Genomic DNA, 25,998 nt, shown 5'->3' with positions numbered 1-25,998 from the left:
CAGTATAAGGATGAAAACCATAGTGAATAATGAGACATTTCTGTAGTCACTGTGTAGTTTATTCTGCTTTTCCAAAATATAGGAAAGGAGAATATTTACAAAATTATTTCTGAATTGTACAACACTACATATTTTCCCATTGTTCTGACTAGATGCTCTAATTTAAACTAGATTATTTAAGTATAAAAGTAATTCAGATCAATTTACTGCCATCCATCAAGTCATCATGCTTTAAGAAAATACCTTTCCTCAGAGAATGATGAAAAATTGGTCTGGAATAACCTTTGAAACATCACTTGCACTATCCTACTAACCTAGGTGCAGAATCAGGTGTGCATATTTAGTTTTGGTAATTGTTCAAGTAATATAAAAACATTAAGCAATATCACTAGGTAAAAATGTAAGCAGTAACCCAGTCTGAGATGGAAGATTCATGAGGAATTTGTATTTAGCCCTGCAGATCATTGACTCCCTCTAAATAAACATTGTCAGCAACCTGACTCAAAACTGTTCAACACAAGGAGAATTAGGTGTGGAACATACCCATTCCTGCCATTAGTAGCAGAACAAACATATTCTAAAAATAAGCCCTGCAATCCTTTGAGCAAATCTAGCATATCTAATATCTGCATTCATGACAGATACTTATCTCTAGATTTTTTTTTTCTGCTCCCTTATGTCAACATTTCACAATTTTTTTCTAGCTATGGGTTAATGAGAAAAAATAAATAAATTAAAATTAAAGACATTGTCAACTATGATTCAATTGTATAGCCAACCATGCCCTGACACTACAATGTAACATTTACACTGATTCAGCTAAAGGTATGAAGAACAATGCTTTTAGAAGAAAAGAAGAATGCCCATTGAACTTCAGTCAGTGTTTACAATATCACCTCTGAATAACTATATGCAGAGTTGTGAATGACACTGTGTTTTCCATACTTTAAAAACAGAATATTTATTACAGTGGTAACCTCTTTGCATTCTTCATGCAAATACTGAGCAAGTCTTTAAGTCTGTCACTGACATCCCACTGTTTGGCTATCAAAGGATAATTCTCACTGTCAAGAATATGCTGGCAAGCAATTTCAGTTGGTTTTCAAATGCACCCAGAATTAAAAGTGTCATAAGAACATTTCCACCCTCCCTTCAAGCATGTGCATCAGCTCCAGTTTCCTCCTTTCCTTAACATATAAGGGAAAGGATTCGGGGAGCTATGGCACTCCATGGACAAAGTATTAAAATAAAATGAATACACACTTCAGCAGATACCATCTTACAAAATTTCTCAAAAGAAAATATAGATGAATTTTTTTTTTTTTTTTTTTACAGCAATACAGAGAGTTCAAGACTTTGGGGATTTATTTCTAAATTCGGTGTGAAATACTCCAGCATGATAAATCCCTGTTTGTGCTAGTAGCCATTATTAAAATCCTTGTCAAAACTGTGGATTTCCCTCTACTTCAAGCCAGGCTACAGCCAATACTGTGAAAAATTTAAGTTATGAAATAACATGGCCAAGAAAACAAGATTTTACTATTCTAAACAAAATACTGAAAATGTCTTTAGTGGCAAGACAGTTACATATGAAATACATTGATAATATTTATTTTTTAATTCATATATAGACAGTTAAGTTTTTAACAGAAATGAAGTACATCAGGAGTCTCTGTGGACTTCAAATGCTCCTGGGAAATCTAACTGCATAATCCAAACATCATTTTCTCATTCACGGATTTCCATCTCATTTTTTAAAGTACAATCTAAGCACCTGCATTGCCTAGCTGTTTTAACTCTTGTTGCTTTGATGAAGTAAAACAATCATGTTTATCTTTCAGGTAGTGCTGTGAGGATTTCTTGTAACACATTATTTTTAAGTAGGATAAAATTTACAAAATTCATTACAACAGTTCAGTTCTACGTGGAAGTAAGAATTATAAAGTCTGATTAGTTTGAGAAATCCCTTGAGTGTTTATCATGCACTGTCCTTGTTTTGGCTGGGATGAGTTAATTTTCTTCCTAGTAGCTGGTACAGTGCTGTATTTTGGATTTAGGTTGAGAATAATGCTGATAACACACCGATATTTTAGTTGTTGCAGAGCAGTGCTTACACAGAGCCAAGGACTTTTCAGCTCCTGGTACTGCCCTGCCAGCGAGGAGGCTAGGGGTGCACCAGGAGCTGGGAGGGTACACAGCTAAGACAGCTGGCCCAGGCTGGCCAAAGGGACGTCCCATACCACAGGGCATCATGCTGAACGATAAAACTGGGATGGTTGTGTGGTTGGTCAGGGTGTGTGTGAGCAATTACATTGTGCACTGCTTTTTTTGTATATTCCTTTATCATAATTATTATCATTACTTTCTCTTCCTTTTCTGTTCTATTAAACTTTATTTATTTCAACCCAAGAGTTTTACTTTTTTTTAATTAAAAAAAAAAGAAAAACAATTCTCTCTCCCATCCCACTGAGGGGGTGAGGAGTGAGCAAACGGCTGTGTGGTGCTCAGCTGCTCGATGGGTTAAACCACAACATGCACTGATTCACATACACAAATATTGATCATTCCATCAAAACCAAAAAAGCTCTAAAATTAGATAGCAGGAGTCACTGATCTTTAAGATTATGAGATACACTGTCTTGAAAAAAACAACATTGGTCTTTCCAACATGTTACAAAATCCACTGAATAAAATTTAATCCACAGATAATGCAGATCCACAGATACTTAGGAATCAAAATTTAAATGTAAATATTCTTCACAAATTAAATCAGAAAATGATTTTTTTCTGTTACTTGAAATATATTATCTAAAAGACAAATGTTCCTTCAGTCTTCCACAATGTTACTGAACTCATCATAAAACTATTAATTATCAGGCACAATAACAGGACACAGCACTATGTAACTAATGCCACATGAATAACGTTTGTTTTCTCCAGAAGACTAACAAAGGACACCAGTATGATACAGTTAGAATCACGGAAACACTTCAAACACATATGCACATATTTTTAAATAAAACACTCTGCAGATACTACAGTAAGGAAGGGAAAAAAAAAAAGGGCAGGCAGTCTGAGAATATCTATTAGAAAGACCTGATTAACCAAAGCAATAAAAATCATGAGGTGCACAAAAGAGACAAAGGAAGACAGTAAACAAATTCTGTTCTGAAGACAAAGATGCAGAAAGCCTTATGAAAGCTGCATTTAAGCTAACAAGAGATACCTGTGTCTACTTTATGTTCAGCAAAACAGGTGCTGAGCACTTAATTCTATTTGGGTTCAATTCCCATGAATGTCAATTAGGAAACAAATTCTAAGAACCCCTCAAACAAAGTAGTTTGGGATTTGATGATAACCTAATCCTCTGAGGAGGAAGATGAGGTCAAAAACAAAGTATCTGCAGGATGCTGTGTCTGACTATTAACTAGGCAAGTACTGCTGATAAAAGATGAAAAATGAAAGAAGAAATTTTAGCAGAAAGTAAATAGAAGATTGGTTTGAAATACAATTGCTTGGGATAAGAGGACAAACACATCAGGCTAGATATGTTTTAAAAACACAGATGGGCAAATACATTAGGACATCATAGCCATGAAGAGTACTGGACAGGTAGATGATATGAAGTGAGACAAAGAGAAGAATGCACCATAGCCGTACTCAGTTAATTTGTGCACTAGATGTTGCCACAGGTGGGTATTTTTCACTATGATGGCTGTGCCAGCTCCACAGAAGAAACAAAGAAAGAGCACAAGAGACATCGCTCTTCGGCAGGGTGAGCAGGCTTTGGCTTTAGGTGTATGTGATTGCTATTTTATTTTATTTTATTTTATTATTTTAACTGCTTTCATGCCAGAGAAGAAGGAAGCCAGCAGAATACCCCTCCATACTATCATGTTTTTTGTAACCTATTACTGTTGCCCTGCCGGAATGCAGCTGATTAAGCTGACAAAAACTGGGTTTTAAACTTTCACATTCAGTTGAAACTGAATTGTTCATTCCTCCAAGAGCTACTATTTCAGACTTTCTTTGAGCAAATAGCACTACAATAACTATTTTCAGTTCCCATAAGAGGATTTTTCAAGTATAATTTCAAAACTGCTATTTATTAGGGAGCTGTTTGACCTTTTTACCTATTTATTTTAATCAAATCTGCTATTCCAATGTAATCACTGGATCCTCATGAGATGATGAGGAAATGTGCCCTTCAATAAGCATATGCCACCCTAAAGACTTTTTAAGGGCAGTATGATTTAGAGTTAAGGGCACTGATTCCAGGTTTTTCCATTTCTTAACAATTTAAACAGAAACATTTGTTTGTTTGAAAAGTCTCTGTTGTACTATGCTTGATTTAACCTATTTTCTGAAAAACTACATTGCAAATGAGGGGCTCAGCAGGTCTAATGAGCTACTGGGAAATATCTTTAATGACAGTGTGGGTCTCAGGTATCGTAGCAGGACCTCTGGAAGAAGCAATAATACAGTATGTGTTTGTTGTCAGGATAGAGCAATTGACAAGAGACCATTCTCTCTTGGTACCTTTGGAACCTCCAACACTGAAGGGCAACATTTGGAATGACAGGGCACCAGCTTCTGCTCAGTATTTTCTTCACTTAGATGGCAGATCAGATTTTCCCATACTTTTACATGATTTGGTTTATCTTTTGCTTGCAGCCTGTAGATATCATGTAACTGCAGGTATCCTCCCTTATCAGAAAATTTCCATTAAAAATAATCCTTTACTATTTAATTTATATTCTCCTTATATCTGGATTTCCCCCAAACAATTTAAACTTTGTAGCCTTCTTCATCAATTGTTTGTATTTCATAACAGCTGACTTATATTCATTAAGAGCTAATTAAAATATAACAGTTTGACAAGAATGTAAATGTGTTAAATAGTTCTTAACTTTCTCATGTATTAAAGCAACAATAGAGTGCATACCAGTGGGATGTTAAGTGATTGCAAACAGGTAGCAAGATCATTACAATTGGAGCATTTTTGAAAAAAACATGAATCCTTGCTGTGATAATCTTATGTTAATGGATGAGGAAGAAAGAGCAAATAAAACCAACATTTGGAATTGTTAATTGGTTAGTCCTTGCTATTTTTGTCCTTGCTAAGCTTTGGTTTGCTCAATGTGAGCTGTAAGTTGTGGTAAGGTGGTGAAACTTTGTTATCTAAGAGTATATATGCATTGACAACTTCAAGGAATTAGAGAAAATTTGAAAGAAGCATGCAAAAAAATCACATGAAACACATCATACTTTAGTGCGTAGATTCAGACATATGTATAACTGCTTAAGGGCTGAGTGTAGGACTTCTTGATGCTGGTTTTACAAGCTGAAGTAGACTTCAGAGCCGAGGCTGAAAATCCGTATCATCTACAATCTGCCAAGTGAACTGTCAGTGTGTTCGGGAAAATATGGGAGCATAGGAATGATTTACTACAGCATTTATGTCCGCTTTCTGACCTATCAGGGATGATGCCATTCTCTATTTCTCGTTGATCAGATTTTACCTGCTAAATGGTTCAAAGGATAGGAAGATTCATTAGAACCACTGCTATGACCTCTAGAATTTTCATGCCTAACTCAGATTTTTCTCAAGACCAGATGTAATGGACTGCAAATTCACTCAGACTGAATGAACTCATCATTAAATTCCTCTAAGAAAGAAAATGAATATACAAATATTATGTAAAGGTGAGACTTGTTATCCAGAATAGTTTGTAGAATCTAATAATCTAATTAGTAATATATCCATTCTACGTCAGTTTGTCATCTCAGCAGTTTAGACCCAACACTGAATAATGTAAATGCATAAACATGGCCTCTGCTTTAGAATCTTTTCAAATAGATCCCTGTAGGCTGAAGCATTCTTGCCATGGTTTCTAGGTGATTATATATATGACCAGATTATATATGTTTCAACATATATTAAATATTAAAAAATCTCTTAATAATAATAATACAAAAAGAGATCAAATGCATTTAAAAAATATAATTAAATCAGTGTTGGCATGATTCAGCAAGCTCCATACCAGCTGACTAACAGAAGTCCTGAAATAGCTGTTGACTGGAAAAATGAAGGGAAATATAACTACATTTTTGCTATCAGCAGACACAGTACTAGATAGATCTTTGTTCTGGGTCAATATTAGCACTTAAAATTCTCATGGATCACCTTAATCCATCTGGAAACTGGAAATTTCATTTGAATCCTATCTATACAGAGGAAGAAAAGACCCCAGTGAGTCTTGAGGTCTCGTCTGGAAAGCAGCCCTACAGTTGCACAAGCTTCCTTGTTAAATTCTTGTACTGACTGACCTTGAATTAGACAGTGGTATAAAATATACAGAGAACTTGCATATTTTGGTGAGCTGCCAATACATACAGACGTTTTATAAATACTTTTCAATACATAAAGGATGGTTGGTAAGACACACGAATGCCCTTCGCACTCACCACACTCCCCCCACCCCCCAAAAAAAAAAAAACAAAAAAAAACCACCACAACAAAACCACAACAACATGCAAATCAATTGATTACACAACATCCTGAATAGAGATCTTGAACTGATTTAGAAAAGGAGTTATATTGTATATTGTACATATTAATACACCAGATTATGTTATCAATTTTTTGGTATGTGAGAACACTATCAAAGAAAAAATGGCCATCTGAACTGTGATTCCAAACTTGCATACCATCAAATTTCTTTGTTTCCTCATCAAGAAGGGCTCAGTGATGCATTGAACTCTACCAGCACAGCAGTAACAGATGAATCAAAGAAATACCAGATTTCTGCCTATTACACAAAGCTACAGTCCTAAATCCTAAAGACAAAAACCTCAAAACCTAGTCTTCACACATCTGTGATGTTCCAATACTAGGACTGCAATTACATTTACTTAAAAGTAAAAAGTAAATAAAGTGTTTTATTTAACAGATGAATGAATTTACTGAATCCTGCGATATTTAACACTTATTCCTAAATAAAATTTTTGGCATTACCTTAATGATAATATTGCTATTGAGTCTCTTTACAGAAGATAATTGTGTTACAAACACACCATTTTCACAACAGTTAATCTCCCTAATAGAATCATTAAAATGCCAGAAGTAACATGCATGTTACTAAAGACACAATGGTTAACAACTGAAAGCCAGTGCCTGAAAAGGCTGTTATGGTCCCATCTCAAAGGGAGAAATATCTGTATCCCTATTGAAGATTTACTAGAAGAACTTTGAACAGTAAAAATTGAAAAAATAAAATAGGAAAACAAATGACTCGGAGATACAGGAAGCTTTTTTTCAGGTAACTAATCGCAACTGGATAATTGTCATTTATATCAAAGTACTTTTGCTCATTGCAGTATGATAACTGAATTTTCAGTCATACTAAGAGTAAAAAAAAAAAGGTTGAGAAAATCATCAGTAAAACAACTACTCACAAAATAGTGAGATATATTCCTCTTGGGTACCTCTGAATACTTCATAGGTACTCAAACCCATTTTACTTCGTGTTATGAAAACATATGTAGATTCCACGGTAAAGATGTAATTTACCTAGCAACTATTAATTCAGTCTTCCTTTGAAAGTATCAGACTTCCATTTAAAATACAATTCTTCTAGATTCCCCCAGTTAATCTTTTTTTAAATTATAAATTCTATGTAACTTTCACTCAAAATATGGTAAACATAAATCTTTGATATCTTCTGGATATCCACCTGGAAATACTGCATTCCAGAAATTACCAGAGGCCTCCAGAACCCATATTTCATTATTTTTCTCTGTATTCTTAACATTCAAGTAAAAATTTAATTGAAATTCCACCCTATTTTTCAATACGTTTTACTAAGTTGTTGCTATATCCTTTCTCTATACAATCTTGCTTAGGACTTATGTTTAAATTTAAATAGAAGAAATTCTATGTATTCGAACTTATACTGCTGAAAGAAAGATACAACAGGAAAACTAGTTTACTAGTTGGAAGAGAAAGCTTGGCACTAGAAATCTGTAATTTGTTTCCACAGACTATAATCAACTTATTGTGGGATCCTAAGCTTTCTAACTTCACAAAATAAGTTTATTTAAAATAATGTGATTGAGTTATTATATTTTACTTAACTTTAGTTTGACTGAGAACACCACAAACTAACGTTTAAACTTCAGAATATGGTAGCAGTAGCAGGTCATAATGACTGGTTTAATAGATGGCAAAATGCAAAAGAAGTTGTTACATCCTGAACTCATCATGATATCAAAATACCAACACCTTGGAGATTCAATATACCTACACTTGTCAAAAGAACTAGGTTAAGGCAATAAAAAGAATTAGATCCTGAAGTAAGAGCACACTGAAGAAAACCTTGGATCACTCCCCTTCACAAAGCTGTCTATTCAAAAATACATGAAAAATGCTTGAATACTGTTGAAGAAGAAAATAAATGTGTGTTAGATATGATTAAGAAATGTCATTGATTCAATCAGAAAGGTTTCTGGAGCTGGAACATTTTTTTCTAAAGCTAATATATAGTTCACAAGGGTAAACGTAGTATATAAGTATGATATTTATTTAATGCATTGAAATATTTGTGCTTGTTAAGAAACTGGGATGAAAACACATAATAGACAATATGCACATAGAAAGTAACAAGGCTGAGTGTTTTTGTCATTTGGAAAGCATTTACGTTATAAATTCAGTAATTCATAGCAGCTAATAATGGAGTGAAAGTCATGAAGGAAAAGAAATTGAATTTAAAAACAAATATGTATTGCATGCATGTGGTGTTCAAGTGACGCAGAACATGAAGTGATGAGATTGATATTTAACAGGGAAGGATTTAGATGGTTGATTATCAGGGCTGCAGCTCTTAGCCCATCTGTTCACCACAGCTATTACTGGGGTTGTTTAGCCTGGAGAAGAGAGGTTTTCAGGGAGACCTTATTGCAGCCTTTCAACACTTAAAAGTGGCTTATAAGGAAGATGGAAAGAGACTTTTTACAAGGGGATGTAATGATAGGACAAAGGGTAATGGTTTTAAACTGAAAGAGGTTAGGTTTAGATTGGATATTTGAAAGAAATTCTTTACTATGAAGGTGGTGAGGCACTGGAATAGGTTGCCCAGAGAAGTTGTGTATGACCCATCTCTGGAAGTGTTCAAGGCCAGGTCGGATGGGGCTTTGGGCAACCTGGTCTGGTGAAAAATGTCCCTGCCTATGGGGGGGTGGGGGTGGGGGTGGGGGGTGGATTAGATGATCTTTTAAAGTCCTTTCCAACTCAAACCTTTCTGTGATTCTATGCTTCTATGGATAAGCAAGCCCACGTCATTCTCCCAGCAGAAACCAGATCATTAAAGTGTTAACATTTCATCATATATGCCTCTCCTGATTTAAAGCAACAGACTTCATACTTTCTGATTTCTCATGGAAATTAAATAACATGGATAATTCACATTTCAATTTTACTTTTTGTGGCGTAATGACCACATGAACACCAGGGTCTGGTCATTTTGCCACAACTTTTCACTTATAATTTCATTACAATGTAGCAGTTAGACAATACAATATATAGTATTTTCTTTCAGTGTTCATGGAATTCCAAACAAATGGAGGATAAACATTAGTTAAATGTTTTCCACAGTTTGTCTTATCCTGATATTTCTGAATGCAGTCACAAGCACTGATAATGAATATATTAATGCTATGATGATACAAAATAAAAAACGTATGGCTGAACTGAATAAATCAAAGCTGTCTGTCCAACCATTTATAAAACCCTGTAATGATGGAACTGTCAATGCCTTATGAGTGAATCTATTAGTAAGTACCACTCCACATAGCACTGGAAGTTTTCCTAATATCTAAGCCGACTCTTTCTGGTTGCATTGCATAAGAATCCCATTCATTGCTTCTCATGTAATCCATTCCAGAAACAAAGAAGAAACTGCATGATCTTTGTGTAGCTTTTATAAACTTGAAACATTATTCTTTTCTGCAGGCTAAATAGTTCCATTTCACCCTGTATTTCCTGGCAAGTTCATGCTATTGTCAAAGAGGCCAAAGACCTCTTTGGTGACACTGAATATAAGCATTGGTTGCCTTGACACATTTTTCCTGCATGACCAGGAGGACTGACTAGCACATTAAAACGTCTTCTGACCCCCCGTCTGCATACCTGCAAGAGTCTCATCGTCACTTCTAATCTGCTTACAGTCACACCAAAAGTCAGCCATGGTCACATGAATGAGCAGCCCCAGATAACTGTCATTTGGCTTTGGCAACATCCCTCAGATTTAAGTTCCTGGGAGACAAAAGGCTTCCTACAATGTTAGGTTCAGCCACTAGACAGACACAGGAGTGAGTCACTGATGATGACCAATACATTGCTTCCTCATGGGAAGGGTGATCATTAATCTCACATTTTTTCCATCCTGACAGGTTTTTCTTTTTTTTTTTTTTCCTCTGCTCTGTTTTTAAGTTTGAATATTAAGTTACTGCGTGGCAGCATTGTAATGCATCACTGCCTAGAATTAACCACTGAATTAACCATTTCCCTCCAAAGAAGACCTGCAAGTAGAAACTTCTCTTTAGCCGGGGCTTGCTCCCTCACAGTAGGTGTTAGTGTGGGTCTCCTGGCTTGTTGTCAGTCTTCTTATCTACAGCCTGTGATTTCAAATTTCACTCAGTTTGACAACTTTCTCACATAATTTCTCTACGTATTTCTTTAGGGATTTCACTAGAAGGTATGATCCTCTCAAGGCCTTTTAGGTGCCCACAGTCTTCTTTGGAAAAAGAAATGCAAACCATAACTCCTACAAATCCACTTTAAGATTTGGACTGAGACATCTGTAGCTTTGGTTCCCAAGTAAATTTTCAACTTCCACCACTAGTACATGCTGGAAGAAAAATACTTGACAACAGAATTTATATTCTCACCAACAGTTGCTCTGTATAAGGCACACTTGCTGAATCTCATTAATTTCCTCCCGTCCCTTTCCCCAAAAAAGTTCTTATTCACAGCTTTTGAGTGGTTAATTTATTTAGTCACATGGCTCCTTGCCTTTAAGTCCCTCTTGCCAACCTGGGCTTTTCAGTCTGACTTGGCTGAAAGAGAATGAGAGGCAGTTTGTTGAAGACAGCAGCTAAATCTGTTTTGTTCCTACTCCCTCAATCTATCAACAAGCTTCTGACCTCGCCTATAAAGAGTTCACAGTTTGCCACGGTTTGCATTATTTCAGGACTTCTCACTTTGGTAAAGACAACATTTACAGTTCACAATTTCGCATTTTATAAGAAAAAGTGAGTAGTAAAATGACAGAAGAAATGGGGAATTTTACACAATTACGTATAACACATGAGACAATTAACCCTCCTAACATTAACCTACCATTAATTAGGTTAACATATTAACCTAATGCCCTGTAGAGATGTAAGTAGTGATTTTTAAAATACAATTTATACTTATACCATAGCACAGGTCTAAATGAATTCCTAAAGGCAAACTTCAATAAATTTCCCGGTTGCCAATGGCATAAACAAATAACTTTATCAGTGGCAATGAAGTTAAAGAGCTTTCCTGTAGTCTTTAGTACTATAATATATATACTTTACAGTATACTTTCTGTATAGTTTAGTACTGTATCTTCCATCATCCCACCATCATCCCAAAGTTCAGATTACTTTAGTTTGATTGGATAAAAAACAACAACAAAAAACATAGAAACTAGTGTTGTATTGTGTCACATTTCACTTTTCTGTCTAAAAATATTACACACTTTTATTCCCTTGGAGCTCTCAGAAAGAACAGCAATATTTATGAAAGAATTTGTCTGACAGCACCAGATAACAACCTGCTTGCAAGTAAGTTAAAAGATCTCCTGGTATTATGTTACTTAAATGATTTGTTTGACATAATATGAAATAGTTGTTGAGGCATTAGGTTCAAGTTATAATGAACTAGGTATTAATACAACTGCTAAATTTGATGTTAAATAAATAAATATTCTCACATGTCACTGAGTTATCTATAAAAGCCTTGTGTTTTCAGTTCTTATTTCTGCTGAAAGCTAACAATTCATCTTAATTCACATCACAATGCACACTACAAAACTACTTTCTTATTTTTATTTTTAAAGGTCATGTCCTCCTATTTTACGAAACACTTCTTCTCCCTCCTACTTTTCACAGCAGTCTGCACTTTATTTACTCACTAACTCTAGCACTGTATTCAACTGTACTCTGAGCTTTGTTTCAATGAGAAACTCTTTTGCCATGCAGACTCTGCATTGCATTAAGTAGGAACAACTGGACCTCTTTCTCTCAAAAAGCTACTAAGCCGTTAGCTTGAAAAGTCCTCAATTTAGTTCCCTTCTAAAGAATAACGTTCCTTCTATTTATCTCCAATTTAATCTCATAAGAATTCAAGAATTCTAATGCAATCATAAAATATGAAGGAAAATGTGGACTTTTCTTAAGTATTTTCTGGTATTTCTGAAATGCTCAAATACTGATCAATATGGTCCAAAAAAAGGCACGGTAGAAATCACATAATTTTGAAGCCCAGACTTTTTTTTTTTTTTTGCTTTCCTTTTTTTCTTTTATTTTTATTTTTAAGAAGCCCTTTAAAAGCTAAACAACCATTGAAGACCATTTCTATTTTGACAACAGTAATGTTAAACTTACATAGTAGTAATTGATAGTATACATTCCTCTCCTTGGATATGACCTTGCAATCCTTAAATAAGAAAATTTTTGAATAATTAAAAATCATCAAAATTATCCTGTTAAGAATTACCAGTTTCTTGGCATTAAGAATGACTAAGACCAGCACTGGAGGTACCAAAAGAAAATTTAAAGATGACTTTTGCGTTAATGTGGATTTCGGGCTTACCTATTAGGAAACTGTGAATTTTTATTGGATTTCACTGCATTATACTAAGCTAAATATGATATTTTAAAATCATTTTTTAACAAAGAAAAAAAATACAAATTTCTAGTCCATTTTAAGATGACATATCTGTGCATGAGTGAGAGTTGTAACATAGCATATAAAGTTCCAGAAACATTTTTAAAATCCTTCATTGAAAGTGCATCTGTTTCCACAGATTTCAGAACAGCAACTCACTATCTAATTTCATTTCAGTAGTAAAAGAGATTGTGTACTCAAAAGTATAGATTTTTTTTTGCTATATCAATAGTTCTTGTAGTCAAAATGAAAACGTTTTCATAAGTTAATACATGCAAACAGCATTTCATCTTTTCAAGATATCAGTTGGTCAAGTTCTCTGAGCCTCAACAATAAAATGTACTATCAAAGGTACACTTAAACACTTAAATTGCTAGAATAAGTTAAACATTTAAATTTTTTTCCACCCCATTTTTCCTCCTTACTCTACTGAAGTTTTAGTTAGCAATCATACATGCTTACTACAGCACTATAGTGAAAAGACTAAAAAAAAAAAACAAAAACAAAACACAGGGAACATTATTCAGCAAAGGTATAATGGTCCATGAGAACAATTACGAGTAGAAGAACACAAAAGCTACAATTTACAACATGTGAAATATGTATGTCAAGCTGCAATGAAAATGGATGATGTACAAGGAGTACAATTGTGTGGTTACATTGTTATATATTGCCATAGCGTGGGATGTAGCTGTATAAACTTCACATTATTACAATGACACTTAAAATAATTATATATATCAGAATTGTATGTTATTTGGAAAGTTTGGAAAGTTTAGAACTGAACAAAGCAATTAAATATCTGAATAATATTATTCATGTCTATTCATAAAGAATAGGCTGCTTGTGACAGCGTAATCTCAAAACCCAGGAAGAAAAAAAATAATCCCCAAACTGAATGAAAGCAGCAATTCATATATCAACTACAGAATTACTCTTTCACTATGAGTACTAACTGTACTTAGGAGTAATTAGGTGAGTATTAACACAATACAATTTGTGAAATATTTACTTTTAAGCTGTTCACAACTGAAAAAAATAGTAATGAACTCAGAGCTGTATAAAGAAAGCTTTTACCCCTGCAGCTGTCTTCATTGTGTTTTAAACCACACAGAACCTATCATGTCTACTTTACTATTTATTTGATCTAGAATATTTCTGTACGCATCAAATGGATTTAGAACAGATTTTCAATCTTTTGTAGCTTTTGACTAATGTAAATAGGACACAGTTTGCATATATTCTAACTCCTATATATATATATTAAATATATTACATATGTTTTATATATATATATACATATTTTATATATATATATTTATACTGGCTTGGATGATAAAGAATGTATGTATTTGAAGCTCTTCTCATTAATGTACAAGTAGTTCCCTGTCTTGTTTCTAACGTATTCCAACTTTATTCAGGACTGTGTCACACGTACCAATGGTCACAACTGTCTGTTTACAACTGACTGTTTGAGTAAATTCTGACCCAAAAGAGCATTAAATACTTTGACATTCTTTTCATCATCTATCAGTAATTTTATTTTCGGTATGCAGTGAAGCAGTCTTTTCTTTGCTGTCTCTTTTATCACTGGTGTATGTGAAAACTATTTTTCATCCTTGCTGCTTCCCTGCTGAGCAAATCTCATCTAGTGCTGCCACATTTCTACATACTTATGCTATACTTCCCAAGCCCACTCTTAGTAACAACTTAATTCTACTCTTTTTTTTCTCTCCTGTGCTTAGGTTAAGGAAGATCTCATCATTTTGCCAAGACATTCCTTCTTGCACTTTCTTCCAATGGACTAGTGGAATATGAATTCACATGCTATTTATTGAAAATAAGCTTATTTATTTATTTTTTTTTGTGATACAAGTATTCATATACAATAATGTCAAAAAAGTTCCTTTGAAAAGGCAACACTATTGGCAGATTCCCCTATGCTCTACAGGAAATACTACTGAAATAACAGTAGTAGACAGAGTAACAAAGACAATACAAAGAACTGCTAAGAAGCTGAAGACAGTGATGAAAGAGTGCTAGTGTTGAAAATAACTCCGGTATTAATATCAACTTTTCTTGTCTTCTAATAGTTGGGAAAGAATACAGCAGCATAAAAAATGCAAGACGACATTTCAAGCTGAGAGGTTAATGTTCTTGGAGGTAAAGGTTTCTTGTCTGTTCAAATACAGAAGAAAAAACATGCCTTGGATTTGTAACTGTTGTGATCAGATAAAAACTATATTGCCAGTTGAGCTACACAGATCAGTAATGCTGCAAGTCAATTTTTTGTTATATTATTATTTGCTGATGACTTGGTCATGAAGTAAACTGCCTTTTAAGTCACTCCAACATAACAAATGAATAGTATTATAACCAGAAGCAAGCGGGAAGTTTCTGAGAGTCCAGTTTCAGGGTTTAAAAACCTTATAAGCATAACATGCATAAGCTATGATTTGTGCTGTGATTTGTTCTATGAACTTACAAAGGTAATGGGAAGAGAGCTTGAGGTCAGAAGACTAAATAGAGGTCAGTCAGCTATAATTGCTTTAAGCTAGGTTTGGCCTACAACCTGACCATCTAAGTGAATGGCAGCTTAATTTACTGGTAGGATCATCTGCAAGCCTTAGGGAATTCTAGCTGCTCTCAGAACCTGGGGACAATTCTCTTTTTATCCGAATTGCATACTTTATTTTCCTGACTTCTGCTCATTACATTTTGACATGAAAATGCTATTTATGGTTACTGTTTGGTAAATAAATGTGCTAATCTTCCTCCTACTGTAGCAAGAGTAGCTAGCTTAATAAAGGTACAGGCATACTTTGCAAAATATTCTATTGCTATCAGTGAAACCTCAGCTATGGAGGGGTATACTGACTATTTCTTTAGGCACACTGACCACTTATTAACAGTTTAAACTGTTTAAAACAGCTTGTCAAAATCATCTTTTAGAGTTTTATTTTCTATAGTATTTAAAAAATTATAGATTGTTTATACAGTCATATCAAGATCCATTTATATTAATATGATGCAAAAAGTAATAATTCTGATGTTAAATATGCATATATACTAAAATTTATCAATATTTAAAGAGAAACTTGAAAAAGAAAGTTTAACACCACAACTCCTTAGGGGTTGTGTTAGCCTAAAAAGATATTTCTTCCTCTGAAATATCCTACATATGATGTCAAAATAAAAATACCTTTAAAATTATTATTCCTACTGCTACAAAATGAGACCAACAATTAAATAGAATGCACACACTATTAAAATATAAGTTTATGAGTAGCCTGTGTTTTCAGCCTGGTAAAGAACAAATGGTAAGCATAAAATATTCACACCCTCTAACAATTATATCATATACAAGTATGTAGAATTAAATGACTCTGCTCACTGCTGAAAGCCCAAACATCTATGTAGGCATTGCTCACTTTTATAATATTTATTAATTAAGGCTAATGTCCTTTAAGATTTGCTTCATATTTGCCTTTCCATTTCTATGACTCCTCTTATAATAATAAACTTCAAGAGTTGCTTTGCAGACATCTGAAGTATCTCAGGAAAACCCATGATAAGAAAGACCTTTGTGGCATCTCAGAATACGGAAATGACTAATAAGATCAGTAGAGCGGGAAGGGAATCTGAAACACTAAAACAGGTGTCTGAATGTCAGTGAACATTTTCCAATAAAATCAACCTACTAAAAGTTTGAATGATTAAACTTTTCATTTATTCTCCCTTCTAGAGTTTAGATTATTCTACCATTTTGCTTCCATGATGTTTTAACTATCTCTCTACACTCTTCCATAACCTGGGACCTCCACTTTATCTTTTCCACAGTGCAATATAGCCACAGATTCACTCGATACAAATGCTTAAGCCTCTGAGGCAGCCTAGCCAGCAGGCAGGGAGCCAAGCAGCACAACCCTTGCCAGGTTCCAGAATTTCAGCGTTTCTGAATTATGTCATCTTGGGTTTCAGACAGGAGTGACTTTTGGGAGACTGTGATTCTTTACTGAAAACATGACTCATTTTTAAAAAGCATCTATCTATCTACCTGTATATCTATCTATCTATCTGTATCTATCTATCTATACTGTAAAAAAATGTATCATGTTTAGCAGTAACTAAGCAAGGGCACCCTTATGCATATCCTCATGGTCCCTTACAGACAGCTCATTTAAATAAGCAAAAGAGTTTATATATAAGGTATCATCTGGAAAACACAGACTTTGTCCAATATAAGAGCAGCTGAGCTGCACAACACAGCCCATGCTGTGACACCAAGCCACATGTGCAATCACAGTCACGCACCTTTCTCTAAACTTCGTTCCAATCCCACATCTAGCTTTTACCTCTTTTCTCTCTTTGAGATTCATACCTAGATCATTTACTGATGACAGCATTTTACCTAAGACATTATGGTATTTTTTTTTTCTTGAACAGAATGAGTTTAACATTAGCAAAATGAATAAGTATCACATATGAGAAGAGGAGTATTTTCTTTTTCCTGAGTAGAATTATTAAATCAATAATATGGATGTTAGGAGTTCTCCTAAATCTAAACAGCAGCTGTAGGTTGGTTTTCCAGCAAAGGAATATTAAGCACATATATCTAGAAATTCCCAATGAAACTTGAATTTTCCCCAATCTGTGCACCTGCATGGTGCAAAAGCTACAGCCACAGTAAACGGAAAGGCAAACTGGAAAAAAAGAAAATGAATATTTTCATTCATATTCTTTATTCAGCAATAACGAGTCCATTGCTTGAAAAGAAAGGTGAAGTTTTGCAACAATCTGCCTTCCCCAGAGCTATGTGGGCTGGTTTTGCAGTAATTATTATGCCACGAATTAGGAAGCCTTAGTACTTCAGAATGGTGGGGAACATATCCTATGCATGCGACAGCATCTCAGAGAAGCATGAATTTTAATCTGAACTCAAAAATGAGACATTTTTCCACTTTTTCTTAGTTCTAAAACTTTTGTGGATTGCAACGGAAAATCTAAGACAGAGAAGTAGGGAAAAAGGTAAAGAAGGCTTACCTGACTATAGCATTCGCAAATATAGAAAATTCTCAGTTGCTCAGTTGAAGACATCTGTCTGAGGCCTGTTTTTTCTGCTCTTGCTCATTCATAGCAAACATGGTTGAAGAAGTTTGCAATGACTTCTCTCTTCCTAACTGTATATCCACCCTGTATTCTCAACCTTTTAATTGGCCGAAAACAACTGGGGGAATTGCACTGTTAACGAGATTTGTGAATTGAGTTGGGTTAAAAAATCTGCAAAAATAAAAGCAGTGTTGTAGTATAGGGAGCGAAGTGCCTGTGTCTGTTTTGGTCATGACAGGTAACACCGTTGTACCCAGCCATGATACAGGACATTGGGTTATCAGGCTGAAGGTGAGAAGCACGCATGTGCTGTACTTAAGCAATGCTCCTACTCAAGGGATAGCCCGATTGAGAGCTACATCCTAGAAAACCAACCCTTGCTTCCTGATAAACAGCAAGGGAAGCAAGGGTTACTTCCCTGCATGAGCATGAATTTCACACATGGCTCAATGGATAGCCAAGAGAACAGTGTCTTGAAGGAGGAGTGGAGCCTCAGTCCTGCTCTGTCCCTGGACATCCTTTGGCTAGGGGTGAGACAGGCCTGAAGGCCAAGTAGCATGGACAGCTCCTGTCGCTCATGTCAGGGTGACTCTTCCAACCTGTAGGCTATTATGCTAAAGTACCCTCTTGCCATTTCCTATTAGAAGTGGGAGAGGAAGGTACTTAATTCAAGGAGATTGAATTACCCTCTAGAGATCTCTCCATTCTTTATATAGTTAATGGGATAGAAGTAAGTGTCTAAGTTAGGAGGACTGGTTCACTTTCTTTACATCTTAAAGACATTTTCTTTTATCCATTGACTATGTAGACAGTTTGTGTAGAGGGGATCTTGCCTTTTCAGGGACACACACATAACATTTCTGTGAGACCATTTAATTAGAATCATACAATCACAGAATACCCTGACTTGGAAGGGACCCACAAGGATCATCAAGTTCAACTCCTGGTTCCACACAGGACCACCCAAAAATTAAACCATATGTCTGAGAGTGTTGTCCAAACACTTTTTGAACTCTGGCAGGCTTGGTGCCATGACAACTTCTCTGGGGAGCCTGTCCCAGTGCCCAACCACCCTCTTAGTGAAGAACCTTTTCCTAACACCCAGCCTGGCCCTCCCCTATCACAGCTCCATGCTGTTCCCTCGGGTCCTGTTGCTGTCCCCAGAGAGCAGAGCTCAGCGCCTGCCGCGCCACTCCCCTGTGAGGGAGCTGCAGGCCACCATGAGGCCTCCCCTCAGCCTGCTCTGCTCTGGGCTGAACAAACCAAGAGATCTCAACCACTCCTCATACATCTTTCCCTCTAGATCCTTCAGCATCTTTGTAGCCCTCCTTTGGACATTCTTTATTAGTTCTATGTCCTTATATTTTGATACCCAAAACTGCACACAGCACTCAAATGAGGCCACACCAGCGCAGAGCAGAGTGGAACAATCCCTACCCTTGACCAGCTAGCAATGCTGTGCCTGATGCACCCCAGGGTAGGACTGGCCCTCCTGGCTGCCAAGGCACACTGCCGACTCATATTCAACTTGCCATTGACCAAAACCCCCAGATCCCTTTCCCTGGGATCTCTCATGGCTGCTCTCCAGCCTCTCGTCCCCCAGTCTGTACATATAGCCAGGGTTTCCCCTTCCCAGGTGCAGCACTTGCTCTTGTTAAACTTCATACCATTGGTGATTGCCCAGCTCTCTAATTTGTCAAGATCTCTCCGTAAGGCCTCTCTATCCTCAGTGGAGTCAACAGCCCCTCCCAATTTAGTGTCACCCACAAACTTACATATTATACCTTCGAGACTTAAATTTATTTCTATTCCTATATTTTTATCTGGTTCCTAAAAGAATAATTTAGTAAAGAGTAAAATTCAGGATTGTATGAAGAATGCTGCATCTCTGGGATGTTTCACTTCTTAGCAAAGTTGAAAGTTATATGTTATGAAGAATTAGACAAATCTAGGAAAACAAAACACTTTCTGGTTAAGGCAGAAACAAATTCCTCAACAAATCCATTATTTGACAACAAATTCCTGAATTAATTATGGAATACTACTTAAGCCAAATATTTTCCTTCATGAACAATAACTTTTATAGGATTTCTAACTTGAAACACTATCAGAAAGAGTGGGAAATCAGGCAGTTTCAAAGAAGTCAATGGAAGTTGTGCTTAATGTTATCTACCTCTAAGGTAGGTTTATTTAAGATCAAAGTTGTCTCGAGTGATTCCATAAATGCAGTAAAAAATAATAATAATAAAAAAAATCCTTTGGCTCACTGTATTACAGTGATTTGTATGATGAAGAAAATACTGTTTTTCAACCTGTAAAATTGTTATAAAAGTTTTTTTTTTTTTAAGATTAAAACTTTCATATGGTAATTATAAATGGCTTTAAAAGGTAAAAATCCTAAAAAGAAATTAATAATTCACTCTTAAGTGCAGTAAGTCAGAATGCTGTGCATTGGGCAAAAAGAAGAAATCAAGGTACTTCATTCTTATTTTTTCATGCTTGATTTCATGACATCAATAACATTCTTTCTAATAAGATTTGCATGTAATGTCTTCATTTTCTGAAACAAATAAACAACAAACAAACAAAAACACTTGCAATCATATGCAATGACCACACAGGCCATCAGCATGGCTGTAATTTCAGACCTTCCTCACAGCTGCCTGCCACAACTACTATGTGAGGTACTATTAGGAGAGAAGAAACTTGCCACAGATTTTCACAAATCATTTTGTTAGCAGAGAAATGGCAAATCCAAACGACCTTGGGCACATTTCCTTTGCAGGAGTTTCTGCTTACCAGTACTTTGTTGTTTTGCCTCTGTTCCTGTCTGCTGGACTTGTTTGCCCCCGTCTCTTGAAGTTGTCCCTGAATGACTGAAATTCCTTTCTCCCCCACCTCTCTGTGGTGGATCTCTGATTCATTCTCTTCCTCAGGCAAATATAAGCTATGTGCTACCAGAATGCACTGGATGTCTACGGCACTTTATGAAGCAAGACAACCAAACGGAGAAAGTGCTTTCAACACATTAGCCTACTAATAATGTATACCCTGAGGTGTGTTATGGCTCTTTGAGTGCATTGCAATTTCTTTTAATTCCTTTTTTTTTTTTTTAATTGGCTGTGGAAGAAAGGCAAAGCTTTTGATGTAACCACCATTTAAAACATATTCTAAAGGTGAGTAAGAGGAAAGGGATGTAAAAACAAATTAAGCTTGCTTTAAAATACAAATAATGATATTCATGTTTTTCTTTTTATGGTTTTGGGTTTCTTTTGGACTGCAGAGAGGATGGATACAAAAAGGAAGGTCATTATTGCCTAGCCTTCCTTCCCAGTTCCCAGTTGCTGTTTTATCAACAGCAGTTTGTGATTCAATAGCCACTTTCAACACACTCTTACTTAAAATAAACCAATTGTGGAATATTGAACAGTTTCCTGCACAACAAAAACTAGGTCAAGGTAGCTGGAAGTCTCCAACTGTTAATAAAAGGGCAGCCTGGCATTTTGGCAGGAAAGGGCGACTTATTAATGAGTACTTTCTTTTTCTATGTGCTGCCTCTTTGCAAAAACCCAAGTGGCTTACCTGCATTCCCAGTCAGACTGGTCCTACTGCTTTTATTCCTGTAATTCTTTCTTTGCCACTTTAAACCAATAATGAAACTTTTATATTTTTCTTCACTACAGGTTCCTGGCTATCCTTCATCAGGGTGGGATGACAAGGCATCTCTCTAAAGTGTCTTGCAACCAAAAAGAGCATGGACTTTTCTATAGCATGTCAATTTAAGTCTTCAACAATAATAGAATGAAGGAAAAGAAGTAGTCTCACAACTTAATATAAATTTTACATAGATTAAACAAAATATTATATATTCTCACATTTTGCTTTTGTCTAAATACCAAGGCTACCTTGTTTCATTTAACTCCATACAAAACTGGATGAACCAGGGAAAGTGCATGGATTCTTTGCTGTGTGACACCATTATATAGATAAAACTGCAAAAATATTCTCTTGCATCTGTATTGTGTGGCTTTCTTTTAAGGCTTCAATTTAACAGGTACACTGTAGCTCTTCTGTTTGAGGAACATTTGGGCTTTTGATTTTATTGTCTCTAAGGACATTATTTCTCTTACACGATATTTTAGAGATGTATAGATGGTAATTTATAACAGCACAGATGATAAAACTTATTAGATATTACTGACTGCTGCAAGATGTGATACTACATACAGTTAAACTGAAAAGCTATTATTAAAAATAGTTTGAGCATTTGGGAGAAGTTTGGTACAGAAAGTCCAATTTTATTTCATTTGAAAAAGCTATCATGATTAATTAATGTTTACAACATATTTTTCAAATCAAGATTATATGTCTTAATGATGAACATTGTCACCACAATCAGAATGTCACCATATACAAATGCTCCAGACACGAAGGCAGATGTTTCTTTTTACAAGTTTCCCAGATAAGCTGACTATTCTGGAAAATGCTAAATCTTTTAGAAGGTATAAGAGCACATTTAATTACTATTCTTTTCTTTCACTGTTTTCCTGACCTACCACATGTTAGACATTGTCTTTCAAATTCAAGTACATTATAAAAATGCAGATAAGACACACTGGAGTAACAGCAAGAAAGTTTGGAAAGACCTATTCTTTCTTTGCATCTATATCAGTACACGCAAGAGGATATAACTTATCAGCAAGGTAAAGGCAACAGTTACTAAAACAATACATACATTAAATTGCACAAAATGTAAGTGAATATGAGACAAGATGCTATGTAACACTTGATAAAAGGGACATAGAAAAAAATGTGGTTTATGATGTCGGACTGGTAACGTCCCACTTTAAAAGGGAAGGAAAAACAGAAAAGACTTCATTTATGTAGATTTGATGCTGCATTGCTACATTTATTCACTTATATCAATGTGCCTCACAGAAACCACATATGAAAAAAACACATCTATGACATCATTATGTTACATTTCATAGTTTTAAATCAGTATTGGAATAAAGACTAAATATCAGTATTGGAATAGACTTCTGTGATTCCCTTTACAAGGTCTAGAATGGAAAGCAAAATGAAGAAATGAAGAACCAGAACTCTGTAAACGCTTGAGTACTTAATATTGCTTGGAAAACAGTTGAACATACATTTTAGCGGATAACATCCAATTTATTTGAGTAGTTTGTTACCTGTGTTCCATTTTGGGAAAAACAGATCATACAGGAAAAAAAAAACAAAACTACCAAGAATCTTTTGAAGACTTCCTATCCTCCTCTATTTTTTTGTCTTCATTTTAAAAGGTTTTCAATTTCTAGACAATAGTCAGTATTTACCTTTTGCACTACTACAGAATATGCTACTATATGAGGTTTGATACTAATACTGTTCTTTTTGGATTTGCTCCAAATGTGCACAGCTTAGTGACCATCAAAAAGTTTATTTCTATTGTAATACTTCACAGGGCATCTAAAAGCTGAAAATCCCTGCGAACTCCAAAATGACTAACATCAGAGCCTTCTGATGGCTTGCCATGCTATTTCAAATAAAAAATTGAAATGTGAAATCTGTTCACTTCATATAAGTGACATTGATTTATTCACGCAACACAGCATTCCACTGTCTGTTCTTACTGGTAGTACATTCACCAAAAAAAGAGTGAACATCTTTTAAAAACTTACTAAGCACTGAATGTAGTCCTGTGACATTTTATTCTTCCCACAAGCAAAACAGTTCATACTAATCTGAACTGCCTTTTTCCTCTTGTTTTGTTTTGTTTTTCTCTCCCTCTACCTAATGACTTACACAGTTCCTATACCTGAATTTCAACATTATAGAGACCTATATAATTAGGTATTGTTGTTCTCTTTTCTCCAGTGAAAGTAAGGACAAATATATTGTCCATCTTAGTAGCAGTTCCTTTCATTAGTCATTATATTTTAAGCATATGATTAAACCTATGATCTCAATTGAATTTTTGAAACTGTTCAAAATACAAGCTTAAGTTCAGGAAAATATGATGTGCCCAAAATCACATTAAGTTTGTAGACCTATTAATTCTGCTGCTTTCACCCTATCATCATGTTTCTATCTCAAACATAGGCGTACCTCAGTAATTTTACACATTCATGGTATTTTGCAAGATTCACACAGAAAAATTTGCCATTATGGAATGATGTCAAGTTACTGGGTAATAAATATTGCAAGATCTTATGGACATTCTCAAGATAAATTTAAAATTATCTTTCTGTCACCTCCTGCTTGGCAACCTTAACTCAGTTGCCTGTCATTCCTGGCTGATGAAGTTTCCGTTGTTTCCTCTCTGTCAAGTGCTAATAGCTTCAAGGTAAGAAGTGGAAATGTGCTATCTTTGTAGAGTTGGGCACCCAAATAATTTTTTGGGGCACCCAAATAATTTTGAATTGGACTACATTTGAAAACTTCCTTTGGTAAAATCTTAACCCTGATAAAGCCATTACAAATACCACCTCTAAGTCCCTTCAAAAACTGTACCACATAAATTAGGGATGTACTGGCAATAGGTAGATCTTTACAGACCACGTGATTTTGTAGTCTTATACTTTTCCGTAGCATAGTTTCTTTAAAAGTTATGTGACCCATTGGATACTGTCATCATATAATTATTTAACAAAATAGATGTTAAAGATTAGAAATCAGCATTAATTATCACAGAAACTAACACAGCCTATAAGTTGCTTATTGAACGGCTAATAGTTCACAGTTGAATTGACACAGCAGAATTGAAAATTCCTACTTGGAGCATGGATTAAAAAAAAAAAAAAAAGGTGGAAGCAGCAGATTGTTCCCTTTCTAATCCTCTTTGGTCTGTCATCCAGACTGGCAATAAAAAGGGCTAAAACCCTTTTCTACTTTATCAATTCACAGAAGAATTAGAGCTTCCAAGTGCAGTTCAATTTAACCTATTGAGGTTTCAGCACATGAGCTTCAGTTTCAGGATTGCTTAGAGAAAACTGTGGACTTAATATAGCCCCTGTGTTTACTGAAGCACATGCTTAATTGATTAATTTTTTAACACAGATGAAGCTTAATTGACTCCAGTGGGAGAGGAACCCACCTTCGGAAATCAATGACCTTTATGGATTCATCAGATCATTGATTATAGTGCAATATTAAGTCGCTTTCAACAGTGCATTTCTATAGTATCCTGTTCGTTGCATAACCATATACAAGTCAATTCATGTTTTGAAATCTTAAAGGGATCTATTTTATCTCATATGTAATTGTTCCATGGCTTGTGGGGATCTACAGAGATTAAAACAGGTAGTATCACTCTCAGTATTCCACAAACCCTGGAGAATTCAGTTCTAATAAACCCTGGAGAATTCAGTTCTAATTTACTAAGAATACAAAGAAAAAGACTGCATAGCAAAAAACTTTTGACAAAAACTTAAAAAGAAATGAAGTCAACTAGATCAGTCAGCATATTGATATATTTAATCTGTACTTGAATAGCCAGAATACCATTTTCTATATCTGTGCATTAAAACTATAACTATCTTGTGGCATAGTAATACAAGTTTCATGTCACACTGTACAATGATTGACAGTCTAACCACTGCAGGCAAAATGTGTTTGCCTACAGACACCATCTTCCAATCACCATTACTTATACTCAATTAGCAATACTCTCTTTCAAAGGTGATAACGTTAAGACATTTTGTCTTTGCTTCCACTTGTGACTTTTTGTTATTCTCTTGCTCTCTGGCTACATTGCTGATTCTGCAACTGAACCACACCAACTTTGTGTCAAGCATGAACGTATTGTGTCATGACAGAAGAGATTCTGACTTTATCATTATAAAAATTTAACTCAAACATGGGCTCAAATAGGAGATTTTGGAGCCAGGGATTTACATTTCACAACTATA

The 25,998-nt window shown here is 35.2% G+C and overlaps 1 protein-coding gene across 7 annotated transcripts in view; it reads right to left on the bottom strand.

Moving 5' to 3' along the window:
- Nucleotides 1-25,998, bottom strand: part of SNTG1 (syntrophin gamma 1) — a 368,908-nt gene that overhangs the window by 78,381 nt on the left and 264,529 nt on the right. The gene's annotated exons all lie outside the window — the stretch shown is intronic.

This window comes from Cygnus atratus, chromosome 2 (genome assembly GCF_013377495.2).
Source record: "Cygnus atratus isolate AKBS03 ecotype Queensland, Australia chromosome 2, CAtr_DNAZoo_HiC_assembly, whole genome shotgun sequence".
NCBI lineage: Eukaryota > Metazoa > Chordata > Aves > Anseriformes > Anatidae > Cygnus > Cygnus atratus.
The sequence above is the reverse complement of the archived record's forward strand: the minus strand, read 5'-3'. Positions and strand labels throughout refer to the sequence as shown.